Source organism: Dromiciops gliroides, chromosome 5 (assembly GCF_019393635.1).
Source record: "Dromiciops gliroides isolate mDroGli1 chromosome 5, mDroGli1.pri, whole genome shotgun sequence".
NCBI classification, from domain to species: Eukaryota; Metazoa; Chordata; class Mammalia; order Microbiotheria; family Microbiotheriidae; genus Dromiciops; species Dromiciops gliroides.
Genome location: NC_057865.1, coordinates 240484168 through 240492945, shown reverse-complemented (window position 1 = coordinate 240492945; position 8778 = coordinate 240484168). Strand labels below are relative to the sequence as shown.

General features: G+C 37.2%; 1 long non-coding RNA gene across 1 annotated transcript; it reads left to right on the top strand.

The window, feature by feature from the left end:
• Nucleotides 1-3997: 3997 nt before the first annotated feature.
• LOC122729810 lies at nucleotides 3998-7734 on the top strand. The gene is made up of 3 exons (XR_006353359.1): nucleotides 3998-4096; nucleotides 6895-6993; nucleotides 7684-7734. It is a non-coding gene; the product is annotated as an uncharacterized LOC122729810 (long non-coding RNA).
• The last annotated feature ends 1044 nt before the right edge of the window (nucleotides 7735-8778 follow it).

Genomic DNA, 8778 nt, shown 5'->3' with positions numbered 1-8778 from the left:
TCTTTTACATGACCTACTTTACCCAGTTCTACATCTCCCTTTCCCTTTTTCCCAGTGCATTCCTCTCCCTTTTTTTTGGTGGGGCAATTGGGGTTAGGTGACTTGCCCAGGGTTACACAGCTAGTAAGTGTCAAGTGTCTGAGACCAGATTTGAACTCAGGTCCTCCTGAGTCTAGGGCCGGCATTCTATCCACTGTGCCTCCTACCTGCCCCTTTCCTCTCCCTTCTTAATGAATGGCATTGTAGTAAGAAGACAAAATATGATATAATATCATATAAAACATATTACATTAAAACTTGTCTTCAGCTCTGTGTTTATACCTAAGTATCTTTCCCGACATTCCAGCTCTGTCTAATCAGTCACAAGTTTGATATTTAAAAAATTTTTTTAAAGACATCAACATGGAGCAGTGGACAAAGCATCAGCCTTGGACCCAGGAGGCCCCCAACCCAAATCTGGCCTTAGACACCTAACACTTACCAGCTATGCAATCCTGGGCAAGCCACCCAAGCCTGACTACTCCACAAAACAAAAAAACAATAAAATAAATAAATGCTTTAAAAAATATCATCCCTTCATATTCTTCTCAAACCTATGCCCTCTGTCTAAGCATACTTCATTCAGCTTTCCTACTAATGAGAATGTACTTATGAGTTAGAAATATCATATTTTCTTGTAGGAAAGTAAACAGTTTAACCTTTTAATATTCCTCATGATTTCTTTTTACTGTTTACCTTTGTATGCTTCTCTAGGGTCTTGTATTGGCAAGTCAAATTTTCTATTTAGTTCAGATCTTTTCATCAAGAATGCCTGAAAGAGGGGGTAGCTAGGTGGCACAGTTGATAAAGCACTGGCCATCGATTCAGGAGGCCCTGAGTTCAAATCCACCCTCAGACACTTGATACTAGCTGTGTGACCCTGGGCAAGTCACTTAACCCTCATTTGTCTGGCAAAAAAACCCAAAAAACAAAAAAAACAAAAAACCCAAGAATGCCTGAAAGCCCTCTCTTTCATTGAATTACCATTTCCCCCCCTGAAAGTGTATACTTAATCTTGCTGGTTAGGTGAGACCAATTGAGAAATGGTCACAGGATATGAACAGGCAGTTTTCTGATGAAGAAACCAAAGCTATCTATTCCCATATGAACAAATGCTCTAAATGTCTAATGATTAGAGAGATGCAAATAAAAACAACTCTGAGGTACCACCTGACACCAATCAGATTGGCTAAAATGACAAAAAAGGAAAATAATAAATGTTGGAGAAGCTGTGGGAATATTGGAATACTAATGCATTGTTGGTGGAGCTGTGAACTGATCCAACCATTCTAGAGAGCAATTTGGAATTATGCCCAAAGGGTGATAAAGCTGTGCATACCCTTTGACCCAGCAATACCACTTTTGGGTCTTCTTCCCAAAGAGATCATGGAAAGGGGAGAGGGACCCACATTTACAAAAATATAATATAGCTGCTCTTTATGTGGTGGCAAGGAATTGGACGTTGAGGGGGTGCCCATCAATTGGGGAATGGCTGGACAAGTTGTGGTATATGAATACAATGGAATACTATTGTGCTGTAAGAAATGATGAGCAGGAGGAGTTCAGAGAAACCTGGAGGGTCTTGCAGGAGCTGATGATGAGTGAAATGAGCAGAACCAGAAGAACATTGTACACAGTATCATCAACATTGAGTGTTGATCTACTGTGATGGATATTCTTCTCACCAATGCAATGGTACAGAAGAGTTCCAGGGAACTCATGATAGAAGAGGATCTCCAAATCCAAGAAAAAAAAAAAAAAAAAGAACTGCGGAGTATAGATGCTGAATGAACCATACTATTTCTTTTGGTTTTGGTGCTGTTGTTTTTTTCTATTTTGAGGTTTTTCATCATTGCTCTGATTTTTTCTCTTATAACATGACTAATGCAGAAATAGGATTAATGTTAGTATGTCTATATATATATATGTGTGTGTGTGTGTGTGTGTGTGTGTGTGTGTGTGTGTGTATATATATATATATATATATATATATATATATATATATAAAATCTATATCAGATTACCTGCTGTCTAGGGGAGGGATGAGGGAGGGGGGAGAGGGAGAAAAATCTGAAATTCAAAGCTTGTATAAATAAAAGTTGAGAACTATCTTTACATGTAATGGAAAAAAATAAAATACTTCATTATTAAAAAAAAAAAAAGAATGCCTGAAAGAGGGGGCAGCTAGGTGGCCTTCAATTCAGGAGGACCCGAGTTCAAATCCACCCTCAGATACTTGATACTAGCTGTGTGACCCTGGACAAGTCACTGAACGCTCATTTTCTCACAAAAAAACCAAAAAACCAAAAAACCAAGAATGCCTGAAAGCCCTCTCTTTCATTGAATTACCATCCCGGCCCCAAAGTATATACTTAGTCTTGCTGGTTAGGTGATGTTTGGTTGCAATCCCAGTTCATTTTCCCTCTGGAATATCATAGTCCATGCCCTCCAATCTTTTAATTTAGAAGTTGGTAGATCTTGTGTTTGCCCAGATTGCAGCTCCACAAAATTTGAATTTTTTCTTTCTGGCTACTTAGCACATTTTCTCCTTGATCTGGAAGCTCTGGGATTTGGCTATAATTTCCTTAGAAGTTTTCATTTGGGGAGCTTTTTCAGGAAGTGATTGGTGTATTCTTTCAATTTCTATTTTACATTTTGCTTCTAGAATATCAGGGCAATTTTCCATGATAATTTCTTGGAGGATTATATTATTACATATATTATATTATATTATTATGCTACCAGAATAGAAATGAAATTTAGATGTGATATGTCCACTAATATTAAACATGTGCTCAGTGGGGAAAACAGTCACTACCATGCCATTATACCAAAAATTTCTAACTGTTTGAGGAAGAAACCAATAATGCTATGAAAGAGTATTGAGTAAGTTAGTTGTTTAAGTTGGGACATCATGCTGTCCCAATACATTACAGTGAGAAAACCCAAGGGAAAAGCAAAACATTCAATCATGTTACCCTTTAAAATGGACTGGCTTTTCTCTTGAAGCAAGGCTCTTAGAGGAGTTTAAAGTAAGGGAGATTAGTTAAATGAAGGAGGCAGTTGTGGAGGATTTACAAAAATCCACCAGATTAGTTGGCTCATCTCCAAGCTAGGGGTGGGTGGGTTTGTTAGCTCCTGGCTTGGCTCACCAAACTGTGGGGGCCAAATTTTAATATATGGAGAGTTAATTGGTTGACTTGCCAATTAATTTTAAAATTAGGGACAATTAGGGACAGTTGGGGTTGGGTAACTTGCCCAGGGTCACACAGCTGGTGGGTGTTGGGTGTCTGAGGGTGGATTTGAGTTCGGGTGCTCCTGGTTCCAGGGCCAGTGCTCTGTCCACTGCGCCACCTAGCTGCCCCTGGAAACACATTTAAAAAAAAATTTTTTTTTTTCCTCTTTGACAATTCCTCAATCTGAAGTTTTGGGTTGTTGTTGTTGTTTTTTTTTTTCTTACTGTTTTCTCTCATAACCTAGCTAATGTGGTAATGTTTTCCATGACTACTCATGTATACCTTATTTTGAAGTGCTTGAGTTCTAGTGGGTGGGGAGTGAGAATGGAGGAAGAAGAGAAGTTGGAACACAAACTTTTATAAAATTGATGTTAAAATTTGTTTTTACATACATTTTGGAAAATAAAATTCTATTCAATTAAAAAAAGTCTCCTATGAAACAGCTAATATTCTTTCAAAGCTATTGTAATGAGAGAAAACAAACACAGGCTTCTTAGGATTTTATTTGCACTTTCTTGGTTTATATTATGCCAATATGGAGTCTGTTTTTTTTTTCTTTCTTATTTCTTGAAATATGTTAACAATTTAAAAAAGGCTCCCAGTTTTCGCTTTTCCTCAAAGTTATTTTAAGACATTGCTTTAGATTTTTGGAATGACATTAAACACATTGTGATGATAAAATTCTATGCTCTGCTTTTGTTAGGATGAACAAACAAAGGAAAATAAAGAGGAAGAGATACCACCATGCCATGAAGACAACATGGGCAAGGCAATGGAACCGGAGAATGCACATGTTCTTAAATATGGACGTGATGAATCAGGTGATAACTCTAATATGAAAAGAGTAACTTACTATTTACATTATGAGTAAGAACCATAATACCTCTTCACAAATTTGTTTTATGTTTTCATCTTTGTGTTCTTTCCAAGGCTTTTCCTTCAAAATGTTTGGATCTTTGTGTATTACTTATGTTTTTATAATATATGTAGAATGGGATATGCCTTAAAATTTCCCTATGAGACAGTATTTCCTCACACTAGTTTTATTAGGCAAGTTTATCAAAACGTGTTATGCTTTTATATTTGACACCTGTTTAATTTTTTTTCATTTAATTCATAAATGAATTCAAGAACACAAAAGTCTCTTGTCTATGTGTACTGAGCATTAGACTAGGTTTTGGGAAGCTTAAAGTTTTGTTAAGATATTGTACTTGCTATAAAGGGAGCTTACAATGTGGGGTAGTGCATTGAGATAACTATAAAATACTCATTTATGTAAAAGGATCATAGAATTCTTGAATTGCAGAATTGGAAGGCACTTCTAGTCATTCTACTTCAACAGTTCTTGAAGAGGAGGAACCAGTTCTACCACATCCCCAATAAGGGCCTTATAGCTTCCACCTGAACACCTCCAGTAATGCGGAACATATTATGATGTCTTCTTCTTTGGTTTCTTCCCATTTGGAGGAAGTTTTTCCTTAATTACAAAATTTATTTCTTTATAACTTTTAACCCTATTTCCATTCTCACATTTGTCTTCATGAAGATGGAGAACAATGGGTTTTCAGGAATCCTCAAATAGTCATACTTTCCACAAAATGTCACCTCAGACATCAGTTTATTTATTTATTGGCTTATATTTTGTCTTTGATCTTTTTATTTTCTTAGTAACTTTACAACCAGGATTTCAAAAACATTCTTATAATTAGGCATACCTCATGTTATTCAATAATGCCAACTGAAAGTGAACCAGCCATTGTCTCCTCCTGTATGATGCTTAATTAGCTGGCTGCCTTTTTAATTTTCTTTTTGAATTGGTTGTTGGTTTGTATACCTTCATAAACCAATTGTTCTGCCATCCTATAGAAAGAGTTCCTTTCCTGGTCCATGATGCAGCTCCATGGTATTGGAGAATTTCCATGAAGTTGATAATGCTTAAGGAAATCCTCACTATTTTGTTACCTCATACCACTAATGAAGTAGTAAATATTTGTCAAGTGACTAATTTGTGAAAGGCGCTAAGTGAGGCCAAGGCTGGGGGCGGGGACACAGAAACTGAAATGAAACTATCCATATTTTCCTAAACCATGGGAGACATATGAGTACATACAAAATAAATACAAAGTGATTTGGAAGGGACTGGACAAGTGAGGAAGGCCCCAGTTTCTGGAGACAACAACAGGGAAGGTTTCTATATTGAAGGTGTGACATTAGTTGAGCTCTGAAAGATACAAGGGATGATAATGGCTGGAGAAAAATAAAGAGATCATTCCAGGCATAGAGGACAGCCTGTACAAAGGCATAGAGATGGAACAGGGACTATCAGGAGGGAAATAGCAAGAACTATCTGAACTTCAGAGTATGTGAAGGCAAATACCATGATAAGGCCAGATACTTAGACTGGAGACAAGTTATAAAGGGTTTGAAATGGTTAATTTCATCCCAGCAGGATTAGGAAACTTTGGGAATTTATTTAGTGGGTGATTTTGGCAGCTGTGTGGAAGAGGGATAGCAAAGGGGTAGACAAATTGGAGACAGTTATTGCTTTTGTAATGGTCCAAGCAGAAGTTTGGGCCAGGACCCAGGTAGGAGGAGAGGGCCAGGGATGGTGGGGTGGGGGAGGCATATGGGAGAGATACTATGGAGGTAGAATTAGCAGGATTTGGTAACTACCAGGATGTGTGAGGAGCGGGATAGTGAGGGGTCCAGGATGACACTGAGGCTACAAGCCCTCATGACTAGTGAGTGGTGCTGGTGCTAGGATTCTTGCTTGTAATCCAAGCTCTTCTGCCTCCTGGGATATCATATTCCAAGTCTTCTCATCCTTTAATGGAGAAGCTGCTGAGTCCTGTGAAATCCTGACTGTGGCTCCTTGATCTTTAAATTGGTTGTGTTGGGTTTTCTGTGTTTTTTTTTTCTGGCTGCTTGCAATATTATTTTTTCCTTGGCCTGATAGTTCTGTTAATTTGGCTTCAAGATTCCTTGGAATTATCATTTTGGGATTTCTTTCAGGAAGTGATCAGTAGATTCTTTCAATAACAATTTTACCCTCTGGTTCCAGGATATCAGGGCAGTGTTACTTGATAATTTCTTGAAAGATTCTCTCTAGGCTCTTTTTTTTGTTTTTATTTTTGTTTTTTTGTGAGGCAATTGGGGTTAAGTGACTTGCCCAGGGTCACACAGCTAGTATTAAGGGTCTGAGGCTGGATTTGAACTCAGGTCCTCCTGACTCCAGGGCCAGTACTCTATCCACTGCACCACCTAGCTGCCCCCTAGGCTCTTTTTTTGATCATAGCTTTCAGGCAGTCCAATAATTCTTAAATGATCTTTACTTGGTACCTTACTCTTTGGCAATGAACCTTTCCAATGTAAACTTCAAAGACAGAAAGCCTGTTTCCAGGGCTGTGCTGAAAACTGTCCTAGCTACGTAGTAGGACCCAGTAGAACTTGAATTTTGTATTCGTGGATACAAGGTCACGTCATCTACCGGTGAAATATAAGAATTGGGTAGAGGTGGAGCTTTAAAAATAAAATGGCAGTCATTTCTGAATAATATTAAAGTTTTTATCATAATGTGTCAATTAAGTTACTCTTGACATAATATTCATGTTCCATATAGATCTCCCTAAGAAGGGAAAGAGATTTTGGTTGAGAAGAAGGAAGCAAGTTGTTCGAAATGGTAAAAACGCTTGTGATCCACAATCATCCCCAAATCCTGGTGAGTAATTAATGGGGAATAAAAAGGTTTTTTTCCAAAACATTTTTGAAGAATTTCTAAGTCCTAAAGAAGCAGGTTTTCTTTCACCTTTCTAGTGCTGTCTGCAGGAAGGCAGCCAGGAGAGTGAGAAGTACTAAAATCTCATCCCACAAGAATGTGTTGAAATGAACTGTCATCATTTAGCCTAAACAAGAGAAGGTATAGGAAGAATGCTGGGATCTCTGTCCAAAGTTTGAAAGAGAGATTAGAATAATTATATCTAACATGAGAATACAGTAGGATCAATGGATGGGAGCTACCAATGAATTGGAGCTGCCAGTCAGGATGGTAGATCTTCTTCCCTGGCACATGAAAATCCTTCTACCCCTTAGTGTGTGGCCTAGTGAACTGTTTTATCCAAAATTAAATTCATCACCCGGTACCCGACTCTTTGGCAATGAACAAGGTAAACTTCAGTAGCAGAAAGCCTGTTGCCAGGTCTGTCCTGAAAAATTTCTAGCTTGGTAGGTGAGGCCTAGTAGAACTTGAATTTTGTGTTCACGGATAGAAAGCCACTTCTACTCCTGATGAAATATAAGAAAAGGATAGAGATGGAATATCAGTAGCCTGTGCTTTAAAAAGTTTTTTTACTCATTTACTCATAATGTGTCAATTAACTTATTCTTGACATAATATTTATATTCCATGTAGATCTCAATAGGAGGAGAAATTGGGTATCCAGCATGTTGAAACGTAACCAAGTTATACCAATAGGAGTTAATCCAAATCCACGCCGAGAAATTATCCCTGGTAAGTAATTAGTCAAAAAAGATTTTTTTCCTCAAAACATTTTGGAAGAATTTCTCTGTCCTACATGAGCAGGTTTTCACTCTTGTCCAAAAAAAAAAAAAGTCAGTCATGGTAACCCTAGCAAATAATCTTTCTTCTCATAGTGAAAGTAGAAGTTAACTTTGCGTGTTTTTTCCTCAAGTGCTCTTGTAAAGTCTGTGAACAGATTGCTATATATGTTGAATTGAGATCCCAGAGAATAGTATTTTTCATGCAAATACCTTAAGAGTTCAGTTATGTTAACTTGCCTGTATCATTTGGACACATTGCAAAATATTGTAAAGCCTACTCAAAGTGTCTGATTCTTAATTTATAATTTTCCTTTGACTCTAAAATGATTGAACTTAAAGTGTGTCAATTTCCTTGGACATTTTTGTTAGTAATCCCTAATTGAATTTGAAAGCTATTTCTTGTTAAGGCTGTGCCAAGTTTTTTTCTTTGATGCTAGGCGAATAAAATGTGTAATATAAATAATGAGGCTAACTGCCTTTAATTAAAAATGTAACTGGAAAACATTTAAAACAGGTCTAAAGGTATCTAAAAGTGCCATTCATTCTTTTTTCTTTGGCCTTTTTGTTTATTCATCATGCCTAATGCAACAAGGATTCTGTCAGCAGATGCACAGCTTGACAGCTCTGTGATATTTGTGAATGTTTTTATTTTCCTTCAGTTGGCTGCCATACCCCCACAGTCACTAGACTTCCAAAACTTGTACCTCTTGGTGAAATGAATCACAATGGGAATGCAATAAGATCATTATTTGATGCCTCCTCTGTATGCTCTCTATCCATTTTTACACATTTCAACAAACTAATATACAATTTTTGAAAATTGGCTTTGATGATTTTCTTCTGATTTCAAAAATATTTTATTTTATTTTTGCTCCCTTAAGTACGTTGGTGTCTGTATAGTTTATGTGATATTCTTGAAGTGCTGTTATCAAAATATTCTAGCTAG